General features: G+C 52.4%; 1 protein-coding gene across 1 annotated transcript in view; it reads left to right on the plus strand.

Moving 5' to 3' along the window:
* Positions 1-16,822, plus strand: part of MTCL2 (microtubule crosslinking factor 2) — a 351,820-nt gene extending 334,998 nt beyond the window's left edge. The window contains exon 16 of the transcript XR_014021738.1: positions 16,813-16,822. The gene's annotated coding sequence lies outside the window, so the exon portion shown is untranslated. The remainder of the gene's footprint in view (positions 1-16,812) is intronic.
* The last annotated feature ends 250 nt before the right edge of the window (positions 16,823-17,072 follow it).

Below are 17,072 nucleotides of genomic sequence, written 5' to 3' on the forward strand. Positions count from 1 at the left end.
TGGTCAAGGGTGAGAGACAGGGAGGATTAGGGGACAGAAAGTAGGCCTTGGGGTGAGCGTGGGCTTGGAAGGAGAGGGCTAGGTGCCTGGAGTAAATTTAAACTGGAGGCCATCAGCCGTCGGGATAGAGCAGGACCTGGGAGGCCACTGCACGGGGAATTCCACTTCTAGGAACTAACCACCCAGCAGCCTTGCCTCATGCACATGGGGAGTGACGGACGTGAGGGGATTTCCTTTTCTTTCTTCTATGACAGAGCCTTGATAAGTTGCTCCAGGCTGGCTTGTGTGGGGTTCTTTTCTCTTTTTTTTAGGAAAAAAAAAAAGGTTTATTTTGGCTCACATTTTCAGAGGTTTGAGTCCATGGTGGGCTGGCTCCGTTGCTTTGGGCCTGAGGTGAGGCAGAACAACATGGCGGAAGGGCGTGGTGGAAGGAAGCAGCTTACCACAGGGCAGCCAGGAATGGTGGGGGCTTTTGTGGATTTTTTTTTAAAATGTTTATAATAGCAAAAGCCTGAAAATGACCCAAACGTCTGTACTTGGGGGATTGGGTAAACTGTGACCTGCACACTCTGGAAGGCTAGGCAGTTAGGCACTCCCAAACTGCCTGTCATGAGAACTGCCAGGAACAGAACAGGGCACAGTAACTGTCTTGGTTTGGTTCTCGAAGAAGCAGACCCCTAGACATGAACTCGAGTCTGTTGGGGAGGTGGTATCCAGAGCACAGTGGGGTAGCTTGGGGTGGGGTAGGAAAGAGAGGCTGCACCGCTGAGCTTGGGCACGGAGGCTCCAGGCTGCGGGGACGCTGCTCAACAGGCTCAATATGAATCTGAGCTGCCCCACCGAGGGGCAAGGGAGCCGGGGTTGATATTCTTTGCTTCCTTCCACGATGGCTGAGGGCTGCTCCTGGGACTTAACTACCCAGCACATTCACCAGCCCAGCCTCATTCAGGCTGAAAGAAAGCCCTTTGCTGGAAGGTTCCAGGTGCTTTCAGAAGGAAGCAGTGGGCATACAGCAGAAGGGTGAGTTGGAGGCAGCAGGGCCAGGGCACCCAGGGCATTTGCTGCAGTATGGCACCTATTGTCCACAAGAGAGGGCAAAGGGTATTATTCATAGTTGTTTATGTGTGGACGGGTCCCCGAGAAACTAGGAACAGGGTGGGTGGGAGAAAGGGTAGGATGGGGACTTTTTACTCTGTTTCTTCAGAATTAAAAAGAAAAAAATTAACCTTTATTTTGGAATCATTTTAGATTATTTCCAGTTGCAAAGACAGTACAGAGAGTTCCTGCATAACCCTCACCTGGTTTCCCCTAATGTTATCATTTTACATAACAATGGTACATTTGTCAAAACTAGGAAATTAACATTGGTACATTACTATTAACTAAACTCTAGGCTTTATTTGGTTTTCAGCAATTTCACTAATGTCCTTTTTCTGTTTCAGCATCCAATCCAGGATATGACATTGCATTTAGTCCTTAGAATTTTGATCAGTGCAAATATACTGTTAATTGCAAAAATTTATTTTAAAAGAATAATGAACCATCTCTTGGGAGCCGTCAGAGGCTTCTGAGTGGGCCTGCCCTGACCCAGGGGCCCCTGGACAGTGCCTCAGCCCTGGAGGCCCGGGGAAGGGGGAGCCCTTTCCAGGGGGCTCCTAACTCTTCATGAGGAGGGGTGGGTTCCCCAGACACAGGCATTTGCTGGCCCCTCTTCCCTAAGAGGCAAAGGAAGGACGAAGCCTGTAGCAGATGCTGTGGGAGCTGCACCCGCGCCCCCAAAAGACCGCCAACCGTGGTTCTCCCTGTAGGAGCAAGCTTGGCTCTGCCCAGGGAAAGCGGGGACCCTGGGCAGCTGAGGCCCCTAGGAGCCACCCTCAACCAAAGGCAAACGGAGCTGGGGGATGAACACCCAGTGTCCTATTCCTGGGCTGTGTGTTCTAGGGTTTTCCAGGGGTCCCTGGTAGGCTTGAGCCCTGCTGTCCACAGTGGTAGCTGCCTGGATCACAATCCTTTCCTGACCCCCTTTCTTCCCCTCCCCACTTCAGAGAACACCTCCCCAGTGAACTTCCTTGTCTCAGGGTCTTGAGGAAAGCCCTACACCAGCCCTGACCTGGGCCCCAGGGCTGTCCCTGCCTCCCCCTCCTCACAGCCTCCCTCCTGGAAGCCACACACAAAGGGCTCTTTGGGGCTCCTGGGACACGCCCTGATGATCCAGACGCCCCCTTGCCACTTCCTCTCCTGTCATGTTCTTTCCCTTGATTGACAAGGGAACTCCAGGTTATCCCGAGGCCCAGCCCAAATGCCACTTCCTTTAGCAGTATTTCTCTGACCCTTGGGGGTACCCAGTGCTCCAGTCACCCCTCCAGCAGCTCCAGAATCTTCTTTCCCACTCTGAGCCCCTTGAGGCCAAAGACATTTCTGAGTCATGTCTGCATCCCCAGCACAGGGTCTGGTATACAGCAGATGCTTAATAAAAGCCAGATGAATGAATGACTGAAACAACGCAGAATGATCACTGGGGACCACATTTTAAAGGGGAACACCACTCACTGAGGGTCTCCTGGGCACCGGCACCTCTAACAAAGGACGTCACTTTACCTCCCCGGAACTCTAAACCAAGGTATTAATAATTCTGATTGAAAGACGAGGAGACCAGGGCTCAGAGGTAAGGAACTTGACTGTCAAGTAGCAGAGCTGGGGTTCACACCTGGGCCTGCTGGATTCCTGCGGGCTCCCTGCTGCTCTCCACCCGACTCTGCCCTAACCCACCATGTGCTCTCAGGCTACCCCTGCCAATCTGTGGGCCTCCGTTTCTCAGAGATTGGGGCTGGCTGGAACAGGGGTCTTTAGGTGAAGGAGACTGAGTCCTGCCCCTCATCTTCCAGGGATGGGCAGAGGGGTCACGCACAGGACTTGGATTACAATGTTCAAGGGTCGCAGCCTTCCACAGCATCAGCCACCCTGCCATGAGCCACACACCCACTTTTAAGAGAGGAGTCAATGCCATCGGGCCAGCCCTGGGCCAGCCCTGGGAGGTGCCTGTCACCCTCCCCAGGCCTTTGACTGAGACAAGCATCTGTGTCTTGGAGCAGTGGTGACTCATCTACCGTGACCTCTGGATGAACTTTTCACCTCCACCCAACTCCACGCCAAGGTGAGGGGCTGGATGGGTGGCACAGGGGCTGAGCAACCAGCTTCTAACAGCCACCTCCGGGCTGAGTCTGTGGGTGCCCCCGACACACCCCCATCATAGCTCTGCTCATTGCCTGAGCACCTCTGAGGAGGCCGAGCCCCCAGGCTGTGCCTACCTTCCACCCTTCTCTCAGGGACTAGCCTGGTACAGTTCCCTGGTCTCCCCCCCAGGCCCCCAGCTGGGAGCACCTGTGAGCCTGGATGTTTTGATGTGGGTGTGTCAACTTTGGGGTGTCCTCTTGCCACCCTCCCCCCTTCCCCACATTTAACAGGCCATTGAGCCCTGTTCCTGGCCCGTGTCCTCAGTGCAGGTGGATCCTCACCAGCTCTGGCCCAACGGGCCCAGCCCCATTCCTCGCTGTTATTAAAATAGCACAGGCCCAGGACGCGCTCAAAAAATAGCAACCCTCCCCTGCTGCTGCGCACCCGTGTGCACCCGCTGGGACACCCCCTGTGGTATTCCAGCGATGCCCCAGCCTCCCCAGGGTGTGCACAGGACGGCTAGAGCGCTCAGCCTCAGTGTGTATCCATCACAACCTGTTCCAGCGCGGGCATATATGAGCCCGTCCTCACCTCCAATGGCCCCATGAAGGTGAACTACAGTCTATAGATGAGGGGACGGACCATCAGGGGCTGGTAACTTGTCAAGGTCACAGAGTGGAGATTCAAACCCAGGCCCTGCTCCTGACCCTCTCCACCCCTCCTGCCTCCACCCACGTGCTCCTTTAGTAAGGAACCACTCCAGCTCCGGGTCAAGGTCCCTGGTCCCTGGCTCCTGCTGGTGCCGCAGCAGCATCACCACCCCACATGGTCTCCCCAGGTGGCCCTCCCCCAGGCTGCTGTGTGTTCTAGGCCTCCACTGACCTTGTCCCCCCCGGGGAGGGCTGCAGCAGGCCCAGCTTCCGTCACCCCCACAGAGGCTCTCCTTGCTCTGCTCACTGGCATTGCCAGCCATCTCCAGCGCCAGGAACTCTGGGCCATGCAGAACCTGCCAGAGCATCTACCCTGTGCACTGGGATGAACTGTCGTGGGCCCCGTGGGGCTGGGAGGCACCTTACTATCTGTTTTATTTGTTCATTCATTCATCCATCAAACATTTGTAAATACCTCCTGTGAGCTAGGCTGGGCTCCTTGTGGGGACACCAGTGTCATGCCCAGAAATTCCACCAATGCCTGCCCAATCCTCTCCATTCCTCTCACATCTGCCCCCTCAAATGCTTCTGTGTAGGGGGCGCTCAGAAAAACCACTCTGGAAGAGATGATGGGTACAGAGAGATGGTGACGGTTGTAGCTTGTCTGCCCAAGATACAGCAGAGGTGGCCCGGTGCCAAGGGATGGTACTCTCTGAGGGAACATCTTGCAGCCTACCTCTGTGTTCCTAGGAATGCTGGGGTGACCATGGGCCGCTACTTCCCCCTCCATATCCCTGTCCCTGGTGCCCCTCACCTGAGGTGCTAATGTTGAGTTCACCCTAACACGGGCCTGCTGGAGCTTAGGAGTCTCCAGCTCCAACCCCATGGTACACTGGGGAAACTGAGGTGGGGAGGGGACACCTGAGGCAGAAGGCATAGTTCAAGTTTCATAGCCCAGTCTTGTGATGACAGACTCCAGGATGGTCTCCAGCAGTTCTCCTGCATTCACACTCCTGCCTAGTCAGTCCCCTCCCAGAGGGTCACTAGGGTTGACCTGTGCAATTAGAGGATATTGTGGACTTGACAGTACACTACTTTCAGAGCTGGGTTATAAAAGACATTGCAGCTGGCGCAGTAATTATTCCCAGCAACTTGGGAGGTTGAGGCAGGAGGATTCACAAGTTCAAGGCCAGCCTGGGCAATTTAGTGGGGCTCTAAGCAACTTCGTGAAACTCCGTCTCAAAATCAAAAACAAAAAGGGCTGGGGATATGGCTCAGTGATAAAGTGCTCCTGGGTTCAATCCCAAGTGTGTAAAAATAAAAATAAACAAATGAACAAATAAAGGGGACATTGCAGTTGTCATCTTATTCTCGAGTCTCTTACTCCCCTGCTAGAGAAGCCCCATGTAGAACTGCCACCAGCTCTGTATGTGAGCTTGGAAGCAAATTCTCCAGCCCCAATCAAGCCTTCAGGTGGCTGCAGCCCTGGCTGACATTAGCAACCTAATGAGAGATCCCGAGCCAGGACCATCCAGCCGAGCTGTTTCTGGATTTCGGACCCACAGGAACTATATGGTAATAAATATTATTGTTGCTTTAGGCTGATAAATTTGGGGGTAATTTTTGCAGCAATAGATAAGCAGTAGGAATCTCCTGTGGAAACTTGCTGGCTCTTGTTTGTGTACTTCCAGAGACGGTGGCTCAGGACCTGGTGAAGCAGCCGGCTGGATCCACCCCTGGGGAGCTCAGTCAGTTCTTCTCCTCGTGCCCTCTGGGATTACAGAAGATATAAACTCCCTGTGCTCTGGGCTGGCCTTGCAGGAATGGTGTCCTGCTGTGGTTTGAATATTTGTCCCCTCCAAAACTCCACTGTGATGCTATTTGAAAGTGGGGCCTGTCACGAGGAGGGCCCTCCTCCCCCTTCTGCTATGTGATGCAGATGTTAGCCCCTTGACCTTGGTCTGCTCAGCCTCTAAAACTGTGATCCAATACATTTCTGTTCATTAGAAGTAACCCAGTCTGCAGTGTTCTGTTAAAGTAGCACACAATGGCCCTTTGGCCTCCTCCTCTGCCAGCTGCCCAGCCCTGGGCAAAGCCACCCTCCCTCTGGCTTTTTCTCTCAGAGGATGAGTCTCTGGGCTCTAACCCACTTTGTGCTGTCTTTTTAAACCATGGTCCAGATTATTACAGACCTGAGTGGCAAACAGGAAATAACACTAGCTACAAAATCTGGAGGATTTTGAGTTCCAGCTCTTGCACCATCTGTGTGACCTTGAGTAAGTTGTATCCCTCTCTGAGCCACTGGAAGATGTGGGTGGTAACAGAGGGCAACCAGGGAGCAAATGAGTTACGCAATGATGAGGATAGTAGTAACAGCAACTATGTCTTTTGCTGGGTGCATACAATCCACCTGACATACATTAGACCCTTTAACAGATCTGCTGGGTAGATGAAATTCCACCTCATTTTATAGAGAAGGAAACTGAGCCCAGAGAAAGCTCACCCAGCTGCTAAGTGGGGGAGCTGAGATTTGAACCCCAAACCACTGTGCTCAGGTGGAGAGGTACCCTGGGTAAGAGCCAGTTAGTTGCTTTTTGCCAGCCAATTCCCATTAGTAGAACTCAGGAAGGATCTGGACCCAAAACCCAATGACTTGGTGACCCTGCCACTCATTTGCAGCTGTGAATGGTTTCTTAATTCCCTTGCTGAGCAAGAGGTGTAGCAGGAACCCTTGCCCTGCCTGTCTCCAGCTCCTCCCCACTTAGGTCTAGCAATGCTGGTTTCCTGAGCCTCAAACTCACCAAGCACTTGGTTACTTCAGGGCCTTTGCCCTTGCTGAACCACCTTCCTGGAAACCTTTTTCCAATTCAGATCTTGACAAAAAGTCTCCTGGGGAAGGAGGGGAAGACTTTCCTTGACCCTTTGGTCTATAATAGGCCTTTCTGCTGGTTTTTTTTTTTTTTTTTTTTTTTTTTTGGCCTGAGTGCATTCCTTACAAAACTTGGCTGTCAAAAGTGGTCTTTGTTTACATATTTTCTTTCTGCCCCTCCTCTCCCATTGTGAGCTCTGCAACCCCTGGATGGGCCTGTCTTGTTCAAGGCTGGGTCCCCAGCACCAACCCCGATGCTGGCACATAGCAGTTGCTCAGTTGACTACATGTCAGATGAATAAAAACGGTCCTTCCTTGCTCAGCACTGTGGGGTGGGGGCGGGAGTGTCGCAAACCCCTTTTGCAAGTGAAGCCAGGCCAACTCAGGAAGGAAAAGCGGCCTGCCAGAGGTCACACTAGGGCTACATCTCAGAGCCCTGCTCAGCCAGGACAGTTTGGCCGGCAGGGGAGGCAGCTGGGTGCTGCTTGGTATTCCGCCTGGGACTGCCCGGATGGAATAAAATATTTATCTGCGGCTGGAGGTTCGCAGAGGACACTTAAGATGGATCGCGTTTCCATGTGCCTGTGAAATCGAATTGGATTCATTGCAGGATATTTGGTTTCTCGGAACAGACACATCATTTTCTGAAGGAGTGGCAGCCTCTGCCACCGGGGTTGGGCGGGGGCTTGCTGGGCCCCGGGCCTGGATTGGCCAGACGGGGCGGGGTCTCCGGGTGCGGGGGTGGGGGTGGGGGTGGGGGTGGGGGTGGGGGGCAGCGGAGTCCGTCTGGCCTCTCTGCGGGATGGCCTGATTTCCTCTGGGGTTCCCAGCGAGGTGGCTGCTCGGATTCCTCTAGAAAGCACCCGGAGCCCGGTGGCAGCTGCCTGCGCCTTCGTTTCCATCCCACGGTCGGTCGCAGCCACGGCCCTTCGTTGGTCTCCTGTCCCCGTGTTCCCCTCCACTCTAAAGTGAGACAGATCTTCCTGAAGTGTAAGTTGTAAGTTCGCCTACCCCTTCCCTGGGCGGAAGCTAGCCTCGGGCCCTCCCGTCTCCGCCCCCGCCAGAGAATGGAAGGAGGGGTGTCACGGTCGCTCTCCAACCCACCCAACCCCGTTGGACCCCAAATGCCATTGTCCTAGCAAATATTTTGTAATGTCCCCCTTTCCTCGCCTGAAATAAAATTCATAGATGTTCCCTACCTACACACATAATTAAAAAAAAAATAATAACAAAGTCCTAGCAAATATAAAGAAGTGAGAAGGAAGTAATTTATACAATGACACATATTGTGCGGCGTAAGAGCTGGGACAACCCCCACTCAGACGGCATAAAGGAGCAAGCAGACGAGGGCACCTACATGCAGAACCAGTGACAGTTAAAAATGCGGACAGAGAAAGACGAATCAGTTCCACGAGGGACAGGCGGTGACCTTTCTAAAATGGCCACCGGCTCTTGGCAAAGTTCTGAGCCCACCAGGCACATCCTCCCCTCGGTGTGCGTGAGGCGCGTTCCCGGGTGTTCCCGTGGGCAGGAAGTCCTTCGCGCTGGTCTACGAAATATAGTGAGGTTCCAGGCTCAAGGAATTTGAAGCAAGTTTTTTTTTTTTTTTCCTCCTGAGAGAATGGCTGGCAGGACGTAGAAAGTCCTGGGGGATGCGGGTGGGACAGTTCTTCCTGGTGAGAGGCTGTCCCTGCCCTGTAAACGCGAATAGCGCTAACCCAATTACTGCGATAACAAGAAATGGCCCCTAGGGGGCGGTGCTGCCTCCTTGAGAGCCCCAGGGCTCCAGCCGGAATGGCAGATATAGGACGCTTACTACCCCATATTTCTGGCACCCATGGCAGACATGGCTAATCGAAACCTCATTTTCTCACTGGCAGGATAAGGCCTGGAATTCTCAAGTCTGCACTCTATGCACTGGAATCGGATCATGAGCTGAAACTTGGCTCAGAGGTTCAACTCTTACAAATATTTATTGAATTTGACAGAACTAAATGAAGGATCTGCGAGGTTCTTTTCAGTTTTGTTTTCAAAGGATTCAGGCTTCCCTGTCTCTCTCCAGCTCAGGACCTACCCATGGCTTGCCACGGCTGGCAGGAGGTAGCCCTGTTTCCTTGTCTGATGTTCTGGGCTGTCCCTGAATTGGTCCAGCATTGACACAGGCAGAGCACTTCAGAGACTGCAAAACAGGCAGGATCTTCTCTGAGCCTTATGCAGAATGTGGGGCAGGCAGGGTGGGGGCATCAGGCCTATTTTATTGATAAGGACCACCTGGCTCTTCAAGTGGAAATGACTTGCCCAAGGTCACAGAGCTGGTAAAAAGTCAGCACTGAAACCTGATTCCCTTGAGGGTAAAGCCTTCATCTTGTCCAGCTTGTGCTTTTCAGCCTTGCTATGTCTCAGATAGTCTAAGCTCCGGTCACAGGGGACCACAGATTATTCCCCAGAACGCCACCTAGCCAACCTATAACATTTAAGAATGTAGGAGCCAGAGTTGGGCCGCATCTGGATGGCTTTAAGTCCTGGTTCTACCACTTGGAGCTGTGTGACCTGGGGCAAGTTACTTTAACTCTCTGGATTCTATTGCCTCATCTGTAAAATGGAGATGATAATAGTATCTGCCTCACAGAACTGCTGAGGGGATTAAAGAGTCAATCACTGGAACATGTAAACAGTGCCAGGTAAATAGTAAAAGCTTAATAGATTTTAGCGGGTGTTGGTACCGTGACTCTCACAGCTCTGCCACCTGACATTCTTTTCTCTGTGGCTGTTAGGAATATGTTCTTTCATAAACATCACTCCCTTGACCCTACCACCTCAACCTGATTTATCTTCCCTTTCTTGGGTTCCTAAAAAGGTCTATCATTGTTTCCATTTTTGCTGAGAGTCACTCCCTACCTCCATGCCTCTGTCCAGGCGGTGCCCTCTGTGTGGAAGGCCCTTCCCATCTTGCCTTCAGGCCAACATTTACATCTTTAAGAAGTGCCATCTGCAGGAGGCCTTCCCTGAGAATCACAGATTAGACCAGGAGTCTCCTCTTGGCATCCACAGTCCTTGGCTAGTCTCTCAAATTTACCAGAATTGTCACTGAACGTTCAGAACACAGATTATTCTAACCCCAACCATTAGCAGATGCATATTCTTTTCAAACATGTATGTAACTTGGCCATGTTTTGAAATACAAAGCAAGTCTCAACAAATATCAAAGAAATAATGCAATAGCCTCAGTGCAATAGCATAGTAAAAAATCACTTGTATGTTTGACAATTTAAAAACACATACTTCTAAATAACTCATGGGTTGGGAAGAAACCAAATGGGAAATCAGGAAATATTTAGAACTGTATGATAATGAAAATATATCAAAATTTGTGGGGTGCAGCTAAAGCAGTACCTAGAGAGATATTTATAGCCCTGTTTATTTAGAAAAGAAAAAGGACTGCTATAAGGTCCTTGCTTAGCATCTGGATGGCCATCTTAAGTGACAGCCGCCATTTTAAGGAAAAAATTTTGCTTTCCCACCCAAGGGAGTTTCTGAGAAAGACTCACCTCACCACTCCCTCATACCAACTCAACCCTTAACCACCTGCATTAGGACCCACCTGGCTCTGATTCCCGAGCCTCCCCCGTGAAAGTCCCAGAACTCAAGCCTGTTTTGTCTCTCTGTCCTATAGAGAGATGGCCTCTGTAAACTCAAATAAACTCTCGTGTGTATCTCTGCCTGGTCTCTGTCTTTTATTTCTCGCTTACCCATCTCTTGTTCTTCGCGTTCCTTTCAACTGCAAAGAATATGATAAGCCTCTAACTCAAAGAGTTAAAAATGGAACACCAGAGTAAATGCAAAGAAGTAGCAGGAAGGAGTCATGCCAATTCCCACTTGTGTCTCCCTCAATGCACTGGGGGACATCTCCGGGTCCCTAGCACAGGTCAGCCCAGGGCTTATAGCTGGAGGGTCTTTAGTAAATGTCAATCGAATTTGTGCTGTGGATAGAACAGTCTTGGTTCTTCCTATTCCTTTTTTTTTTTTTTTTTTTTTTTGGTCAATGCTTTTCAAGTTGGGTCCTCAGATACCTGAGTCAGATCACCTGGGCCCACTCACATATAAATAGGGTGAGACCTCAGAACCTGCATTTTCTAACAAGCTCTTGGGTGAGTCTACGTACTGACCTTGAACTTATGGAGAGCAGGGTTCAAGGTTACCTCAGGGAAACTTGTGAGGTCAGGTGTGTCTTTCAAGGGAACTCAGACTTTTCCTTGGAGACCTTCCTCCTCACTGATGTTTTGAAAATCAGCTTTAAACCACTTTAGAGAAGTCATGTCCCAGATCCAGGCCTCAATTTACTTTCCTGTAACATGGGAATAAAGATGGTTATTCCTCTGTTCCTCCAGCAATGATTCCTGGGGGCACAGGAATAACCTGGTAACTTCCTGTTACCAGGTGGGTTGTCATTCCTTAAGAAGGCACAGTTTGCCGGGTGTGGTGGCACATGCCTGTAATCCCAGCGGCTCAGGAGGTTGAGGCAGGACAATTACGAGTTCAAAGCCAGCCTCAGCAAAAACGAGGCGTTAAGCAACTCAGGGAGACCCTGTCTCTAAATAAAGTACAAAATAGGACTGGGGATGTGGCTCAGTGGCTGAGTGCCCAAAGTTCAATCCCCTGTCCTTCCCCGCCCCATAAAAGGCTGAGGTTGTGGCTTAGTGGTAGAGCACTTGCCTAGCATGTGAGAGGCACTGGGTTCAAGATCCTCAGCACCATATGTAAGTAAACAAAACAAAGTCCATCAACAAGTAATAAAAATATTTAAATAAAAAAGAAGGCACAGTTTACGAAACCACCCTTTCTCTCGGAACCATCTGAATACAACCACCTGGGAGAGTAGGCTGGGCTGGTCAGAATTCCTGGTTTACAGATGAAGAAACTGAGGCTGAAGCTGTTTTCAGTGCAAGAAGTCTTCAGTGTGCCCTGGAATCATCTCAGAAGGTTAAAACTCCTCCCTATAACTCTCAGGGTCTTGGCGTCTGTGTGTGCAAGTCCTGGGGGTTGGGTGAGGGTGGGGAGCCCTGGGCCCGTGCCTTCTGGGCATTCTCTAAGACTCAAGAACGTCAGATCGAAAGGAGGTCTCGGTTGTTTGAGTGGCCCCACCCACTGCACTTCCGAGATGCTGCTCTGAGGTTACCCTCCAAGGAGGAAGTTAACTTGGGAAGGGACCCTGGGGCCTCAGCTGTCTCCTTCCTCAGGGGGCAGGAGTCCCCACCACAGGATGCCCTTTAAATAGGGCTTCCTAGATTGCTGCATTTGTAGTGGCAACCCCTGAGCTGGCAGCAAGTGCTGGGCTTGGAGGCTTCCACCCTGTGGAGCCAGCCAGCCTCAGGGACCCTGGCACCTCTCTAAGCCTCATGCCCCTCTCCAGAAGATGGGACCGATAATCACTGCACCCGTCTCACAGAATTGATGATGAGGGTCACAAGGAATCAAGTGTGTGAGATGGTCCAGCACTGAGCAGATTCATACTCACCAAGTTTCTGCTCTGCACCACGGTCAAGGACAGTGCTGTGAACCATGCTGGCTGTGTTACCCACCCGAGGGCCAGGCTCTGGGCTCTATGCTTTAGTCCACTCAGTTGTTCACTGAACAACAATTAACTGGATGGAGGTTCCTCAAAAGACTAGGCAATACATGCACGCCCGTGTTTATAGCAGCCCAATTTCCAAGAGCTAAACTATGGAGCCAGCCTATGTGTCCGTCAATGGAAGAATGGATGGAGAAATGCAGTGTATTTATACAATGGAGTTTTATTCAGCCCTAAAGCAAAATGAAACTATGTCACTTGCAGGAAAATGGATGGAGCTTGAGACCATTCTGTTAAGTGAAATAAGCCAAACTCAGAAGGTCAAGGGACACGTCTTCTCTCATTTGTGGAAGCTGGAGAGAAAAAAGGAAAAAACAGGTGGTGGAAGGGGTCTCATGAAAATTGAAGGGAGCTGGATAGAGTAGAGGAAAGGGAGATGGGGAGGAGGAGAGAGAAGGAGGAAATACGGGGGAAGGAGAGTGGCCAAACTCTGTTGTTATATCGTGTGCATGTACAAACAGGTAACAACAAATCCCACCATTATGTGCAACTACAATGCACCAATAAAAAATACGGGAAAAAACCCCAAACAGTGATCTGCTGGGCACCTACTATGTGCCAGGCAATCAAAGCTCTGGGGTGCAACAGCAAAGAATCCCCACCTCACACAGCCTGCCCTCTAGCTGCAGGAGGGACAGCAAATGAACGTGTAACATGATGTCAGGCAGCAACACCTTCTTGGGAGCAAATCAGAACAGGTGAAGAAAGTCAGGTGTGATGGAGGGTGAGGAAAGGCTTTCTGGAAAAGCAAGACTTGGGCAAAAGTGGAGGGTGGGCCTAGGGAGTACCTGGGGACAGAGCTATCCAGGGAGAAGTGCGGCAGGCGCAAACTTGCGGCTGGTGTGTGCGCATGAGCATGGGTGCTAGGTGGGGACCTATGGGGAGGGGCTGGAGTGGTTGGAGCAGAGGCAGCGGGAAGGAGGTAAGGAGTGGGGACTGTCTTGTAAGGGTCTGGGGGCCAAGAGTAAAGCTTTGGATGCCCTAAGTGAAGCACTCTTATCCTGAGGCTCACAGCCCAGGGGAGGAGTCAAGTTCCAGCACAGTCATAGCCAGCACCCACTTTCCACATGGCCTTGACGAGCACTGCTGGAACCTGGAGCTGATCCTGAATGAGAGGTGTGGCTTGGGAGAGCCCCCCGAGTGTTCAGAAGCCAGAGCCTGTGGATGTGGGAGGCAAGGCAGGTCGAATCTGGGTCATGGAGAGCCGGGAGGGGTGGCAGAGGCAGCCACCTGGGTCTGGGGTGGGCGGGGGCGGCCTCTCCATGGCGACACGGTTTGGAAGCACCACTGCAATTACTCACACAGGCCCGTGCGCACACGTGCATGCACCCCGCACCATGTGCACACGCAACACAGCCCACACACCTTGGAGCAGCTCAGAAGCCACTTAATGGTTGACGTCACACTGGAGGGGATGGGGACACGGTGCCCATCTCAGGAACAGGTGGGAGCAGGCCTCCAGGAGCACCAGCAGGGCCAGAGCTCCTCTGGATCCCGGAGTAGCCTCACAACCCCACAAGGCTGAGGCACAGAGCAGCACCCCCATCACCCTTCCAGCATCTCCCCAGACTCTGTGCTGTATTGTGGAGATCATGAGAAATGTTACAATAAACACATAATCACACAGATGGGTGAAAATGGCAGCAGTGATCAGAACCCTGGAGAAGGGCAGGCAGGTCAAGGAGAGCATTTAATGGGCAAAGTCAGACAAAGCCTCCTGCAGAAAGTGAGGTTGGATCTGAAGTCTGAATCAGAGTTGACAGGATGAGGTGTGTGTGTGTGTGTGTGTGTGTGTGTTTTCCAGGCACAGGGAGAGCATGTGCAAGGGATCTTAAACTGGAAAAAGATTCACATGTTCTGAGAAATAGAAAGAAGGCCAGTGTGGCATGGAGGAGGGAGGTGGGGCCCTCCGCAGTCAGCCTTCCCTGTGGGCACAGTAGGGCCCAGGCTAGAGGCTGTGGCTGGAGCGGGGATGAGTACCTGGCTACCATCACCTGTCAGGAGGATCATCGCAGCCCATCCCTTAGATCTACAGCCTGACCAAGACTCTAGCTGCCTTCAAGGCTGTCTGAGAGATGGTCTGCGGTTGGGATGCCCTTGCTTACTGGGTGGCTTTGGCAGGTCATCTTCCTCTCTAGGCCTCATCTGAATAGTGGAGACCCTGCTTTGTGTCTAATTTCAAGACAGCGTGCATATGATGCTCCAGAGAGCAGCACGCAGTGGCCATGGGATGGGTGGAGCCTCCTGCTTCCCCCCTCTCCTGGGATAGCGTCTACCTCAGTTTCTCCCTTTGCTTAGCCAACCTTTAAGGGGGTTGTGGCCCCATTTCTGGTTTGGAGCTGGGGAAAGCTCTAGCCTGGGTCAGGCTCCACAGCAGCTGGACCACCCGGGGCTTGTCATGCCTGAGCTGGCCGCCTTCCCAGGGCTCCCCAGGGGCTCTGTTTGGAGACTTCAGGGGAAACAAGGACAGAAAGCCAGGCCAGCCCTGCCCTCCCCAGCTATCCACGAGGATCACCAGAGCGCCTCCCAAATGCAGGGCACATGGTATTTCAGCAGCCCCTTTCTCTGCTCCCGCTCTGGGGACGGATACCACTTCATGATTTAACAGATGAGGAAGGCGAGGCCCAGGGAAGGAGAGACCTGTCCACAGCCACACAGAGAAGAAGGAGGGGTCAGGTTCTAACCAGGCAGACCTCCAGGCCTCCTTAGGGCCTTGTCCAGGTCTGTGTTTCCCATTCATCCCCCTCCAGATTGTCCTCACTTCTGCCCTGTGACGCCCAGTTCTGCAGTCCTACCCCGACTCCAACCTCACCCCTGACCTCTTGATCAGAAACAAACCCTTATGGAGACCACACACTCTGACCCAGCCATCCCCTACTCACTGCCGTCAGCCCATCTGGCCTCCTCTTCCTTTCTGGGACTCGCTGAGCTCTTCTTTCCTGTCTCAGGGCCTTTGCACTTGCGATTGCCTCTACCAGGAACCCTGTGCTCCACACCTTCCCGTGGCTGCTCCTTTGCTTCAGTCACGGTTCAGCCCAAATGTCCCCTCCTCACAGAGACCTCTCTGACCTGCTGCCCAACTAGGCTGATGCCCCTTCCCTGCTCCCATGTCCCCCAGCTTTATTTCTTCAGAGCAGTCATTCATTTCTTTTGCTTATTGTCCATCTCCTCCACTAGACTGAGAGCCTCGCGGAAGCTGGGCTGAGTCTGCTGCCATCTCCTGGGTCTGAAGGGCCTCAGATCTGCCCATTTCCTTCTCTCCCTGCTGCCTCTGCCCTCGACCGGCTACCGTCACCTGTCAGGAGATCAGCTCATCCCTTAGACCTACAGCCTGACCAAGACTCTCAACCCCCACCCCCTCTGGTGACCACGGCTGCAGCCCCTATAACAAGGGCTCAGGAGGTTTCTCCAGTGCCACCGCACACCCAGGCTTCTGCCATCACAGGGGCCTGTAGGCATCTAGTCTCCAGACCTCAGTCCAGGCCATTCCCACTGCCAGGAGGGCCATCCCCTGGATGGTCAGCCCCAGCTTGTCAGCACCTTCCAGAGGCACAGTCCTGCCTGAGTGTGGGTCACCTCCCACTTCTCTGAACAGATGTCTCTTCCAGCCCAGGCCACGCTACCCTCAGCCTGCACCCTCCAATCCAAACATTTCTCGAGTTCTGATCACACATCAAACCCCTTTCTAAGAGCCCAGTGCCCACTGCCTCACAGCCTCTGCAGGGCAGTCCATTTTACAGACAAGGACACAGAGGTCAAACAACTTGTCCAAGGTCATATGCAAATAATACATGGGGGGGGGTCAGGATTCAACCCAGGTCCACTGGACTAAAACCATGGACCATGGGCTCCTTGGTAAGGACCAAAAGCAGACATTCCCTCTTGGGTCACCAGGGCCTAATGTTCAGGGCTAAGCTCAACAACCAACGTTGTAAGGGAAAGCATTTTGAGAATAGGGCAGAAATTATAGGCAGAAAGATTGGGCATGATCTAAGAAAGACCCCAAGGTACAAGGAGCAGCCAGGGCAGGGTGGGCCTGAATGCAGATAGAAGCAGAGGTGGGCTGGCAGGACGGGGTCAGGGGACTGTGCCCCCAAGGAGGGGGACCTGAAAGAACTCTTGAGGTCTCTGACCTACTCATGAAGCAAAGTTGGTACAGAGCACCATGTAGGCATGTGACCCCAAGCTACTCCCTGACTGTCACCCAGGCCTCGAGGCTCAGTGCGTGAGGTCAGGGAGAGTCTAAGGATGTACTCCCAAGAGCTTTTGCCATTGCTCCAAAATGACAGTCTTAAGTGGTCTCCCCTCAGGGAAACGCGTATTTTAGTTGAGATTTCTAGATAAGCCAAATGGTCCATCTTTGGGCACCTTGACAGATGGCGGAAGTTCTGGCAGCCCAGTCCACTTGCTCAAATGACACTGGTAGCGCTGGGGATGTGATTGGCAGGAAGCAGCTCCCAGCCGGGCTTCAGTTGGGCCTTCTACCTCAGTGAAGCTCACTCCCCAGCGAGAGGCACTATAGACTGGTGGTGGTGATGGGGGGAACACTGTTCCATTTGCAAGACAAAGAGATACCAGTGACTCACCCACAGGCACCCAGCCCACCTCCAGCCCATCCCTTCCACTCAGCTGGGGTTGTGGCTGCAGGGAACAGCTTTCTGAGCCTGATAGGGCACAAAAGAGGGGGTAGTGCTGAAATGCTGTGACTTCAATTGGTGACAGGTAGACTGTGATGAGGGCTCTCGGTGGT

The sequence above is a fragment of the Spermophilus citellus genome, assembly GCF_964194105.1.
Source record: "Spermophilus citellus genome assembly, chromosome: 4".
NCBI classification, from domain to species: domain Eukaryota; kingdom Metazoa; phylum Chordata; class Mammalia; order Rodentia; family Sciuridae; genus Spermophilus; species Spermophilus citellus.